The sequence below is a fragment of the Octopus bimaculoides genome, chromosome 8 (assembly GCF_001194135.2).
Source record: "Octopus bimaculoides isolate UCB-OBI-ISO-001 chromosome 8, ASM119413v2, whole genome shotgun sequence".
NCBI classification, from domain to species: Eukaryota; Metazoa; Mollusca; class Cephalopoda; order Octopoda; family Octopodidae; genus Octopus; species Octopus bimaculoides.
This window is the reverse complement of record NC_068988.1, coordinates 13,000,493-13,015,053: the sequence shown is the minus strand read 5'-3', so window position 1 is coordinate 13,015,053 and position 14,561 is coordinate 13,000,493. Positions and strand designations below refer to the sequence as shown.

At 37.1% G+C, this 14,561-nt stretch overlaps 1 protein-coding gene across 2 annotated transcripts in view; it reads right to left on the bottom strand.

Annotated features, from left to right (window-relative positions):
• The window catches only part of LOC106874972 (E3 ubiquitin-protein ligase UHRF1), a 53,420-nt gene that overhangs the window by 26,769 nt on the left and 12,090 nt on the right, over nucleotides 1-14,561 (bottom strand). The window contains exon 1 of one of the 2 annotated variants that reach the window (XM_052969939.1): nucleotides 5,587-5,605. The exons of the other annotated variant lie outside the window; for it this stretch is intronic. The gene's annotated coding sequence lies outside the window, so the exon portion shown is untranslated. Of the gene's footprint in view, nucleotides 1-5,586; nucleotides 5,606-14,561 lie in introns of those variants that run through there. 2 annotated transcript variants of the gene reach the window in all.

The following is a 14,561-nucleotide window of genomic DNA, read 5'->3' as shown; positions in this document are numbered from 1 at the left end:
CGGGTCTTCTCACGCACAGCACATTTCCAAAGGTCTCGGTCAGTAGTCATCGCCTCGGTAAGGCCCAATGTACGAAGGTCTTGCCTCACCACCTCAGCCCAGGTCTTCCTGGGCCTACCTCTTCCACGGGTTCCCTCAACTGTTAGGGTGTGGCACTTTTTCACGCAGCTATCCTCATCCATTCTCACCACATGTCCATACCAGCGCAATCGTCTCTCTTGCACACCACAACTGATGCTTCTAATGTTCAGCTATATATATATATATATATACAATTTTGTGTGATCCACTCACAAGGTTTTGGTTGGCCCGAGGCTATAGTTGAAGACATTTGCCCAAGGTATCACACAGTGGGACTGAACTCGGAACCATGCTACTTACCACACAGCCACTCCTGCACCTATACACAGCTACTCAGAAAAATTGTTAAAATCTTTTTACGTATTATAGAAGTATAACTAATTTCTTGCACATAAACTTCAACAACAAAATCTAAGAACCCCCGAGGGTCATGTGGACCCAAGCTGAGAACCACTGGTCCATATAAAAGGTGGGAAACTAGTAACGGTCTGAAATGAGTACAATATCAGAAGGGAAATGATTTACTGAAATATATTTTATTTCATTTTAGTATATTTAATGACTATCATTTTGTGAATTTATAAATAGCTATTACTCGTATATACTTCTATATCTACACTTGTAAATTATTTGCTTGAAGTAATTACAATTGTGTTAAAAATAGAAATCTGAAGAATATTTTTTTTATTCAAGATTTTGTTGGGCGTTTTTATGAATAACCATGTTCTATGTGATCTGGCTGTTAACTTCAATGCAGCTTTCCAACATAAAAAAAAGCCACCTCTCTGCACCTGGAGTCAATCATTTCGAGCTAAAAGCATGACCATGAAATGTACTTTGCCAAGGTGGGCTCAGGCAAATGGTGTATAAAGAAACCAGTGCATATAGAGAGAAAAACATCAATCTTGTCATGTTTAAACTGGGTCTCTTCCTGTCCTTTTGGTGACCCTCAAAATGTAGTACTTAAGAGAAAAATAAAAGCACACATTAGCATCCTTATAATCTATAAACTGACCTAAATAATCCTCCCTGCACTGCCATTAACATCCCTGACCTGACAAGCAAGCAGTCAACAAGTCCATGAGACTAATTATTCTAAGGGAGATAATAGAAGACCAAGGTAGTTTCCCTTGTTAACTAAATGGTCTCAAAAAAAAAAATGAAACAAAAGATGTTTTAAAAGGCTAGATTCCATTTGGTGCCTTTTTTTTTTCTTTTTCTTGTTCTGCCAACATCATAGTCTTATACCTGCTGTCCATGCTGGTATGGAGTACAGAGATCGAGGTGTGTATGTGTGTGGGCTCTTTGTGTATGTTTCATTTTACTTTGACCCAATTTGCTGACTTCCTGATGGCACGCAGGTGTCAATGAATGGTTGAATGACCAAATTCAAGCTTCTCTGCTAGTTCCTCAACAGTTATGATGGAATTTTGTTCCTCCAAGGTTTGCAGGACATCCTTGTCAAACTCTACAGATCTTCCAGAATGAAGCTCATTTTCTAGGCTGTAGTTTCCAGCTCAGAATTTCTGGAACCACTGTTGACACTGGCTTACGCGTATTATCCAATCTTCATTATACTGCAATAATATTCTTCGCACTTTCTGTTGCGTTGTTGCCTTTATTGAACTCATAAAGCAAAATATGCTGAATATGCACCGTTGTCACTTCCATTACAGCTTTGAAAAAATAATTGTTAAAATCGAACTGCACTCTTCAAAACTTGCACTAAGGATAAGCCGAAAGTAAAATCACCACCTGCTTTTATAGCAAGTTGATGCAGGTAAGTTTATCCCGCCCCCTCCGACTTTTAGCTCATGCAATTGAAAAATACCATATTATTTATGACGATATTGTATTCAACATGAACTTTATTCCAAACGTCTCGTTGAATTGTTAGCTTTTGCTTATTAGCTGGAACAGTTGTGTGGCGAACAAGTCTGCTTGCTAACCACATGGTTACAAGTTTAGTTCCACTGTGTGGCATCTTGAGCAAGTGTCTTAGTCAATCAAGATTGTTGGCTTTTGTCAAAATATGAAATATTCATATTTTAGCAAGAATATTAAAGAAGTGAGTTACACTTCTTTAAATTAATTTATAGAAACTTGAATGAACAAGTACAGGAGAAGGAACAGAAAGGTAGGGGGGTATATTCATAGATGCATAATTATAAGACAAAGATGGAAGATATAAAGAGGAAAAGAACGAGAAAGAGAGAGTGGGAGGACTGGATGAAAAATGGTTAAATTTTGTCACCTGATATGTCCCCTGTCCCATAATAGCCTTGGACAGTAGAGAGAATAGAAAGGTCACCTGACAGAAAGTATATGCTGCAAACTTCTTTCTGGAACAACTTAACCTTATTCCTAAACAATTGTGTATTGGCAGCAAAAGGTATATAGGGTTGAGCAGATGAAAGAACTGACTAAGAGGTGAACTTTCCACATTACACTAAGCCAGTTCTCCATCCACAACCTCCTTTCATTTGTAGTACACTTATATTCTTTTCAAAATTCGGAAGCATACCTGAACTAAAAATATAACTAAAAGGGGGAAAAAATTATATTCAGGTTACACAGCAGCATACCGAGCATCAGGTTGTGGTACACCAGTGTGCTGCAAAATACCGGTTATGGGACACTGCACTAAGCTAATGTGTGGTTGCTTGACTTGCTAAAAATAGCAGTCAAATCTCCCTTAGATCATATCCCAACACTTAATAAAGTAGAATTTACAAAAGAAGTGGTGTACTTCTCACCTCAATAGTTTACACATTACAGTAGCCTAACGAGGGAGCCTCTGTGTGGATGCTCAAATTGTTAAAAATAGCAGCCAAATTTCCTTCAGATCTCACCGTATCATCTTATAAAAGGTAAAAAAGAAAGGCACATTGCACAACTCAGTGCTGCATAATTGTAACTAGGCAAGGTGGTCACAATGCCCTTTAATCATAGGTCTGCTTTATCAGAGCTAATGGAGAACAAGATGAGGTTAAAAAAATTTAATCTCAGTCAACAAAAGAGCCTCTACTTGGTTACTTAACCTGCTGGAAACAATAACATAATCTCCACCAGATTATACTACCAGCTTCAAAAAGGAAGGTACAATGGATACTGTAACATTGAATATAAAATGGTCATAAAAAAGACAGGATAAACTTGACTGAAAGCAGTAAGTGGGCAGAATCATTGCCACGCCAGATAAAATGCTAAGTGGCATCTCTTCCAGGGGAGGGTTATGTTCTTCCCCCAAAATTTCAAGTCTGGAATCTATAGTAGAAAGTATTATTTGGAATTCACAGAAATTAAGGATCAGAAAATAAAATGGGGTAAAGAGGATACACATAAAACAGCATTATCTGTGACAATGTAAAAAAAATCCAGTGTACTTAATTACCCTTTTTATTAAATACATTTATGTTTTGGGGGTATTAACAGACTTAAAAAGATCAGCTTGCTAAAAAAAAAAAGAAAAAGAAAAAAGAAAAAAAAGAAAAAAAAACAACTAAATGAGAGAAGGAAGGAGAAAGAGAAAAAGAAAGATTTGAAAGTTAACCCTTTTGATACCAACCCACCTGAAACCACCTCTGGGTCTGTTACAAACTTTGTTCTAACCCTTTAGCATTCAGATTACTGTCAAATGTAATAGATTTTTTTTTTTCTTTTACTTGTTTCAGTCATTTGAGTGCAGCCATTCTGGAGCACCGCCTTTAGTCAAACAAACTGACCCCAGGACTTATTCTTTGTAAGCCTAGTACTTATTCTATCGGTCTCTTTTGCGTACCCACTAAGTCAAGTGGACGTAAACACACCAGCATCGGTTGTCGAGCGATGTTGGGGGGAGGGAACACACACACACATATATATATATATGACGGGTTTCTTTCAGTTTCCATTTACCAAATCCACTCATAAGGCTTTGGTCGGCCCGAGGCTATAGTAGAGGACATTTGCCCAAGGTGTCACGCAGTCGGACTAAACTTGGAACCACACAGCTACTCCTGCGCCTATTTACTCACATTGTTTTGAATTAATCATGCATTATCTCATAGCTTTGAGATTCCAATGATGTGATTGTTTATTTTTGTAAGAAGCCAGATCTTGACATCTTAACCCTTTCATTACTGTATTTATTTTGAGATGTTCTGTGTTTCTTTTAATTACTTTAAATATAACAAAGAATTTAGTAAAATAACTTAGTTATCATTCAGCTACTGTTAGGAACATAAATTGCGACTAAGGTTTAGTGGAAGATTTTAATTCAAAACTTATGAAAGCAGGACATTTGTACTACAGAGCCAGAGCTAGTTTCAGCCGGGTTGCTAACAAAAGGGTTAAACATAAAACAGGTAGAATACCTGGTCCAGATATAGGTTTAAATATCAAAGGGTTAAAGTAATTTAACCCTTTAGTGTTCAGATTATTCTATCAAAAGTAATGCTTATTTAATCACATTGTTTCGTATAAATCATGCATATCTTGTAGCTTTGAAATTTTGATGAGGTAACTTAATTTTTAGAATGAATTTTAGGGTTGATGTGAGACCAAATCTGGCTGATTTGAATATAGAACAGGCAGAATATTTTGGCCAGAAATGGCCAGTTTAAATGCTAAAAGGGTATAGTAAAGCCTTTCAGAATAAATTTCATGTGAATTTATGCTACAAATACCAATTTAATAATCGCAATGTTATTTTATAAAATTCTTTATTTTTAATCTTAATTGAAAACAAAGTGTATGTAAAAAAAAAAAAAAATAATCATCATTTAATGCCCACTTTTCCACGCTTGCATGGGTCAGAAGGAATTTGTCGAGGCAGATTTTCTAAAACCAACTCGTTTCCAAGCCACATGTGTGCTCCACAGAAGACTACAAACATCACTTGTGTAATGATAATGCTTGACTATAACCATCATGTGATGTCAAGAGAATACACACTCGTAGTTGAAAACACTTGCCCAAGGTGCTGCACAGTAGGATTGAACCAGAGATCATATGGTTGGGAAGCTAGCCTTAACCACAGTCGTGCCTGTGCAACAAAAGGGTTAAAACAATAAATTCACAAGCGGATGAAGGAAACATAATCTGTTCCCTTAAAGGACTACAACAAATCAAGAAAGGGTGAGGAGTAACAACTTTTACATTGTGCAAAACGAAAAACTCTGCTGGGCAGTGAGGTGACATGAAAGACAGGCAGTCATCTGATTCATGCCAGAAAAAGAGGAACTCCTTGATAACAACCACAAATATGATAAGGGTGGGGAGAGGAAATTGCAATGGTAATGGTGACATTCCAACAGACAGAGTTTCCTGCCTACATCATAGATTATAATGGCCCGCAATGAGATAAAATGAATGAGACTATTAATTAATCAAGTTAAGGGGAGAACTTACGTTTCACCATAATATATGATCAGAAACTGAGACAAAAATAAAATAAAAATATATAAGAGCCACAAGTATCAACAAACAACTTTTGGTGTGCAAGAAAAGTAACAAAAAACGCACCAATTAATCATTCCTGAATTACAAAGATTCATTGAGTTGGCATTCATCTCTGGTTTTGGTAATGTTTATGTAGAGGTGAGAGATAAATCTTTCTCTCTCTCTCTCCTCCCTTTCTCCCTCTCTCTGGATATGATATTGATCTATTACAGGAAGTGCCCTGCCCCACCCTGGTAGTAGTTTAACTTTGTACCAAAGTGAAACTCATCAATTCTCAAGTCAACATAAGGAAGCATCTATGTGTTCTCTTGGCTGGTTTGTAAATAATAGCCAAATCTCCCCCCTACAGTTTGAAATGAATGATACATTGGGCAATGTAATCACCGATGTGTGTGGTTTGAGAAGTTTGCTTTCTAACATGGTTTCAGGTTCAGTCCCACTGCGTGGCACCTTGGACAAGTGTCTTCTACTATAGCTCCAGACTGACCAAAGACTTTTGAGTGGATCTGGTAGATGAAAATGCAAAGAAGCTCATTGTGTGCATACTTGATTAACAAATTAAAATGGTAACCAATGGGTTCATTTGGAAATTGTGGCCAAATTCAGCACTGAGCACTTATTTTCAGCTTGATAATATTGTGTATGTATGAGTGAAGGCACATAGATTAGTGGTTAGAATGTCAGGCTCACAATCATGAGGTAGTAAGTTCAATTCTCGAACTGGGCTGTGTGTTGTGTTCTTGAGCAAGGCACTTTATTTATGTTGCTTCAGTTCACTTAACTGTAGAAATGAGTTGCGACATCACTGGTGCCAAGCTGTATCAACTTGGAAATGGATAAGTACCCATTACACTCACAGAGTGGTTGGCATTAGGAAGGGCATCCAGCTGTAGAAAACCATGCCAAATCAGACTGGAGCCTGGTGCAGCCTTCCAGCGTGCCAGCCCAGTCAAACTGTCCAACCCATGCCAGCATGGACAACAGACGTTAAATGATGATGACGATGGGTAAGTTAATATTTCTCCATGGCCAGACATATTTTTCATGGGAGACTGGAAAACAAACAGTAACACTTGTGTGACAATAGTGTTGGTCTACAATCATCAAATGATGTCAAGACAAAGGTATACACTAACACATGCAACAGGCTTCTTTCAGTTTCTATCTACCAAATCCACTCACAAGGCTTTGGTTTACCCAGGACTATAATAGAAAGCACTCACCTAAAGTTTTATGTGAAGCAAGCTTCTTAACCATACAGCTATGCCTGTAGCTATCGATATAGCATTGGATAAGTTAAGCCTAGACCCTTCTTCTTCATCATCACCATCACCACCACCACCACCATCATCATCATCACCACCAGTACCACCATCATTTAACATCTGCTTTCCATGCTGTACCAGACTCCAATCTGATCTGGCAAGGTTTCTACAGCTGGATGCCCTTCCTAACGCCAACCACTTAGAGTGTAGTGCGTGCTTTTTAAGGGCCAGTCAGGCAGTATTGGCATCAACAACGCTTGAAGTGTGTATTTTATAAGCCACCGGCATGGGACCAGTCAGTCGGCACTGGCATCGACCACACTCGAATGGTGCTTTTTATGTGTCACATTGTTTAGTAAAAACTAGTGGCCTCATGATTTCAATGAGTTCCAAGTATAAGAATGCAGTGGTTAAGAAGTTTGCTTCTCAACCATGTGATTTTGAGTTCAGTCCCATTGTGCAGCATTTAGAGCAAGTGTTTTCTAGTATACAGCTCCAGGATAACACAAGCCTTGTGAGTGGATTTGGTAGACAAAAACTGAAAGAAGACAGTTGTGTATGTGTACTCTTGTCTAGACATCATGTGATGGTTGTAAATGAGCATCATCATCATCATTGCCATACAAGCAAGATCATTCGTTTCCAGCCTTCCATGAAAAGCATGCATGGCCATAAGAAACATTTCTTTGCTTAGAAATAAGTGAGAGTTGGCAACAGGAAGGGCATACAGCCATAGAAAATCTGCTTCAATGAATTCCATCTGCATATGAAAAAGATGTTAAAACAATGATGAAGATTGAGCCATTAGTGTCTTTTAATGGTTGGTGCCCAAGCTGGGGTTTCACAGAGATTAAATCCTCCCTCCCCACTTAACAGTATATTAGCCTACATATTCTAATCTCTTAATTGCTAGTGAGTAATCAAAACAAGTGTTCTGACAAGATACAATGAAATATCTAAAGTATGTTTGAACTCACAATCAGAGATTAGATATTCCAGTACTTTATCTACTGAGCCATCTTACTATTACATGTTATTACACCTGCTAATGTGATTGCACAACTTCCTAGAAATAGTAGTTAAATTCCCTCAAAATACTTCTTACTTTCTTAGAAAATATTCAGTAACGCTACTGGGTCACTCACAGAGACAAACTAACAACATTGCTGTATCAATGACAACTGCCCATTTGATAATAGGTGCCAGTGCAAGTATTATGGACACAAATTGGTCTGAAAGAAGTTCTCCAGAGAAGAAATACAACAGCAATTAGCAAATTTACATTTGAATCTGCTTGAGAGTATTAAAAATGCATACATGTTATCAAAATATTAAAACAACTAGCAGGACACATAAATATTTTGTGGAATTAATGGTAAACCTATTGATTTCCGAAAACTTTATCCAAAAGCTTGAAAGCATAGCCTGTGTTGTCTGCATGGAAAGACAGCTGTATGGAAAGATCAGCTATTCATTGAAAAGTGAAAGAAATTACTTTATATACTTATATGAGCCCTGAGGATATGATCTATTAATTTTTACAAATTTTCTTAAACTTCTTTATTTAACCACATACAGTACTGTAGAAAATTAAAGATTTTGATGTAATTAGTAGAAAAAAGTTTATTCTTTCTCCTTGTCACATCCCCTGAAAAACCATGAAATACCCCCTGAAATACACTCCCAGGTGTGTGGGAATCCCAGGTTGGAAAGCGCTGTTCTAAGTGGTTGCTTGAACTGCTAGATGTAGCAGCAATTTAAAAAACACACAGGGTAATGTAGTCCTAGATATACAAAAAAAATAGGATGGTTACAACTGGAATACCTTTGTTCATAATTCTGATTAATCAGGGCTGATGTTGGCACTCCGTCGCTTACGACGTCGAGGGTTCCAGTTGATCCGATCAACGGAACAGCCTGCTCATGAAATTAACGTGCAAGTGGCTGAGCACTCCACAGAAACATGTACCCTTAAAGTAGTTCTCGGGGATATTCAGCGTGACACAGTGTGACAAGGCTGACCCTTTGAATTACAGGCACAACAGAAACAGGAAGTAAGAGTGAGAGAAAGTTGTGGTGAAAGAGTACAGCAGGGTTCGCCACCATCCCCTGCCGGAGCCTCGTGGAGCTTTAGGTGTTTTCACTCAATAAACACTCACAACGCCCGGTCTGGGAATCGAAACCGCAATCCTATGATCGCGAGTCCGCTGCCCTAACCACTGGGCCATTGCACCTCCAATCAGGGCTGATATGGAGCTGGAAAACAACAACAATAATTACCAACCAGGTTTTTTAAGAGCCTCAACTTATCTTCAAATATATTTCACTCTTTCTTAGTCTCTCCTAATCTTTCAATGCAGACACAATACTATAGCAACTAAAGCCGTAGTACACCTGTATCAACCAAGCTCATAACTGAAAGATGCACCAATGTTTAAAGCATAGATGCCACTTAATCTCGATTGACACAGGACAAGTTGCTGGAAGGCAAATAACTCTTATTAAACTAGGTCATTTGGTTTACATGGTGGCCAACACCCACTAGGTATTTCCTTTTTACAAGAGGAACCTGTTTTTTTGTCTGTTTGCATAGGTGTTCAAGGGTAAATAATTAGCCGATTCAGAACTTCTTATCATATTTACATATGAGAATAGTAACTCTCTCTTACTATATAATGAATCAATTGGACGTATTATTACTCTCACTCAGAGCAAGACTTCTAAACTATATTCTCATGTGCCGATGACAGTGGGAGTGTGTACATAACATAAAACTCACATACTAATATTTGTAAAGCCTGGAAGTATTGATGTAATTGTTTATAATAGAGGGATTTTTGTTTTTTTCCAGAAGGCATCGGTCAACCCCAGAGCTGCAGTAAAAGACACATGCCCAAAGTGCAAAGCAAGCTTTTTAAAACCACAGCCATGCCTGAACCTATATAATAAACCTGCTGTTAAGAGAGCTTCAATATAAGTCATTCAACACGCAAGAAATAGTAAGAACATTAAATAATGTAGCCCTTGATACATTTATTTACCGAAAAAACATGGAATGGTCATGGGTGGAATGCTTTTGATCATAAACCTGCTCGATTAAGACTGACCTGACAAACAACCACCAACCACATATACAAATAAAATATGCAGTGATTAACACTCTTCTGAAAAGATTTCACTAGAAAGCACATTTTCTTCATAAGCCATGAACAAACAACCTTCAATTTTGTATGGTTGATAAGGAATTCAACACCATTTTGCTCTCTAGACATTATAATAAATTCTCTCAATTTCTTGCATTCTTTGACTTGCCATATTTGCTTGTGCTCTCTGCAGTAGCTGTAGTACTGGTTAAGTTAGTTCTCAGAAGAAAATTTTTTTTTTTTTTTTTTTACTCTTGTAAATGCAAACTTGGCTGTGTGCTTAAGAAACTTGCTTTGCAACCACATGGTTTCAAGTTCAATCCCACTGAATGAAACCTTGGGTTAGTGTCTTCTGTACCCTTACACCGACCAATACCTCGTAAATTTGGCAGATGGAAACTGTATGGAAGTCCTTCATATATATGTGTGTGTGTTAGTTCTCCCCTGGCTAATAACTGACAACTAGTGTTGGTTTGTTTATGTGTGCTGTAACTTTACAGTTCAGCAAAAGAGACCAATGTAATAAGTACCATACTTTAAAATTTAAGTACTGGGGTTAATGTGTTAATCTAAAACCATTCAAGGTGGTGCCCCAGCATGGCCACATTCCCATGACTGAGACAAAAGACAAAAGATAAATACAAAAGCTCTTATGTAGATTACAGTAACTTAAATCTCCCCCCCCCCCTCTCACGACACTCAGATTCCTTTGTAATAATGGTTTCAAATTTTGACATAACGCCAGCAAGTTCAGAAGAGGGAGTAAATCATTTACATCGACCCCAGTATTCAACTGGTACTTATTTTATCAAACCCAAAAGGATGAAAAGCAAAGTCAACCTTGGTAGAATTTGAACTCAGAACACAAAGACAAACGAAATGCCACTAAGCATTTTGCCCAGCGCGCTAATGATCCTGCCAGCTCAATGCCTTCATCTCTTTGTAATAATAAAACCTTTACTAACTCACCACCTACGCAACAACCTGCTATAAATATTAAGTACAGCTTATCGTTTAGTTATTATTCACTGTAGTTGCAGAAACATTTTAGAGTTACTACTTGCTTTACTAAAATGTAACGCTGTTAACTATTTCACTGTTTTGTTGACCTATCCCTCAACAAGTGGAATGTGTAAACCACCAACCCCATTCTCTCTCTCTCTCTTTTTTAAGGTATTTGGTCTCTTAATCATAGATTCAGCATCTTTACAAGAAGCATATCTTTTCTACTATAGGCACAAAGCCTGAAATTTTGCAGGAGGGGGTGAATCGATTACATCGACCCCCAGTGTTTCACTGGTACTTAATGTATCGACCCCCGAAAGGATGAAAGGCAAAGTCAACCGTGGCAGTATTTAAATTCAGAATGTAGAAACAGGCGAAATACCGCTCAGCAGTTTGCCCAGTGTTTCACTGGTACTTAATGTATCGACCCCCGAAAGGATGAAAGGCAAAGTCAACCGTGGCAGTATTTAAATTCAGAATGTAGAAACAGGCGAAATACCGCTCAGCAGTTTGCCCAGTGTTTCACTGGTACTTAATGTATCGACCCCCGAAAGGATGAAAGGCAAAGTCAACCGTGGCAGTATTTAAATTCAGAATGTAGAAACAGGCGAAATACCGCTCAGCAGTTTGCCCAGTGTGCTAACGATTCTGACAGCTTGCCACCTTACAAGAAGCATATCTTACAGATTCTCCATGCCTAAGCAGTTTTTATACACAAAACTGGGACAGGATAGATTTGAAGTGTAAAGCCTCTCTTGCAGCAATCTGCTTGTATTATATAGAATTTAGATTAGGTGTTAAGATAGGCAGAATTGTTAGAGTAGGAAAATATGCATTGCTGGATTTTTTCCAGCTGAAATCACAACAAGGTTAACTTTGTCTTTCATCCTTACAAGGCCAATACAATAAAGTATTAATCAAGTATTAGGGTTCATCATTATTTTAACATCCACTTTTCCAAGCTTGCTTGGGTGGGGTGGAGTTTGTTAAGGCAGATTTTCTACAATCAGACGTCCTTCCTGTTGCCAACTCTCATCACATGGACAGGTATATTTCCACAGGAGATTGGAAATAAATAATACTGTTTGTTTGGTGATGATGCCCATTTACAATCAACACACAACGTCAAGATAAGCAGACACTGTCACATATATACACACACACAAGCTTCCTTCAGCTTCTGCCTACCAAATCCATTCACAAAGCTTTGGTCAGCCTGGAGTTATAACAGAAAACTCTCACTCAAGGTGCCATTCAATGGAACTTAACTCGAAACCATGTGGTTGAGAAGTAGGTGAGAGTTGGCAAACAGGAACGGCATCTGGTCATAAAAAAAAAAATCTACATTCATAAATTCTGTCTCAATCCATACAAGCATGGAAAAGTGGATGATAAAACAAGTGATGATATTGCACAGCATAGAGTGATAACTGGTACATTCAAACAGAAATGACATGTTAATAACAGCCAACTGAGTTATTGCTTCTAATGCCAAACATTTTTCATTTCAAATCATAAAAGAACAAAAAAAATAAGTATTAAAGTATTGGAATTGATATAGTTGATTAAAACTGTTACAGGTGGTATCCTGGCCTTACTGCAGTCAATTTAATGACTAATAGGATTTGGAATCTAGCAATAAATGTACTGTGGTTCACAGAAGGCGTTTTAAAACTAATTGAACATTTAACTATTTTGATACCAATCCACCCAACCCCCATTCATGGTTCTATCTATATAGTACAAACTTCCTGTTTTAAAATTATCGAAATTAAAACTCAATAAAATTTCAAGTTAATTTATGTTCCAAACACTAGCTTAAAAAATGATGTTATTTTAATGAATTCATTCTTTTCAATTTTGTTTTTGGATTTGGTTTGCAAGATTCTTTATGTGAGTTTGTGTGTTGAAGCAAATTCTGTTGTGTCTGGGGGAGAGTCATTCTCTTTTGGTGCCTTATAATTTAACACACTCACCGGTAAAATTTCCACTTATTTCTTTTTTATTTTTCTAAAATTTTCATTGAGTCTTGCAACCTTTCCAATAGTTTTGAGTCAAAACTATTTGACACAACATTCTTTTCAAAATTTACTGAAACAAAGCAGTGTATTTCAAGAGAAATATAGTGACAAGAGAATGAAAATTCACTTCTGAACCTTTCTGGACTTCTTCAGCCTCCCGGTTGAGCACGGCCAGATAAAATATTGACTGCACATTATCTCTGCTTCAAAAGAAAAAGAAAAGAAAAAAAAAACTACTAGATGTTTTGGGTACTTTTACTCCTCTCACTTTGTATACCCCAATTTAATATATACGATAGTTTCATTGATTTCTCTCAAACCGAAATCTAATGAGGGAAATTTTATTAAATTATATGTTTAGCAAAATAACATTGTATAATTTCTAACTCTTTTGTTCAACTTTGAGAAATATGTAAAAAGTAGCATTTTCACCATCTTGTCCCAGTTTTAACAAATTAAGATATCAGTTGGGAATAAGTACTTAATACTTGCTTGCATGCTCTTTCCTGTCACTAACCTCTCACCCATGAAGTAGAGTGGAGTGGAGTGTATTTGCCAACCAGCCAGAGAGATATACAAGTAGTCTAATGACTTTACCTTCACAGGATATTATAAGCATGGAACAAGTTTTGATGTATTATATACAAGTAGCAGATAAATATCCCTCATTTCACACTGTACAGCCTTAAAAAGAAAACAAAACATTTCCCCTTCTAAGACTGTAAAATGTGATTTGAGAGAGAAGAAAAACAAAGAAAGATGGCTACGTCTGAATGCTTGATCAGAGCTGACAAAAGGCTAATAACAACTGACAAAGATCCAAAAGCTTGCCACTCCAGGAGATTCCAGCGTATCTTAACTCTCAAAGTGGCATAAATAGTTCCAGTGAATTCCCTTTGCTCAAGCAAACTAATGCTTTGGAATTTATTCCCTCCCACTAGTCATTTCTCAAGGAGGAGGTCTTCCTTTAAAAAGTGATAGGATTTATTTTCTTTTTAACTATTATGACCTCATTTTTGCTGGCTGACTTCTAGTCCTTATTTCTTATTTTTGCTTCTTTTTCTTTCTCCTCTATTTCATAGCTTTCATAAATATGAATTGAAATCTCTCTCTCATATCTCTTTTTTTTTCTCACACAAACACCATACAATGTTCTGTTAAATAAAAATACTCTTTAAAAAAAAAAATCTTTTCAAAATATATTTGAGAAACAAAATAAAGTTTGAAATATTTTTGTAGGGAGTGTTTCGAGAGAAAACTATTATAAATAAACATATAGAACAGAACAGAGTAACAATCAATGATAGAATGTCTTTTTTACATAAATGTGCAAGTGTTATGTTATCTAAGCCCTTAAGATGACGAATATAAGGCATTCCATGCATGACCATCTCGTCTTAGTGTTATGCAAGACTACATTATCAACTGACTCTCAATGAACTTTAAGGGAAATTTGGTTTTTATATTAATCAATGAGTACTTCTTGGATGATTTGACTGCTATTTCTACTAGGCTGAGTGATCCCATAGAAACTCCAGTTAGATCTATCTATCTGTGTGTGTGTGTGTGTGTGTGTGTGTGTGTGTGTGTGTGTGTGTGTGTGT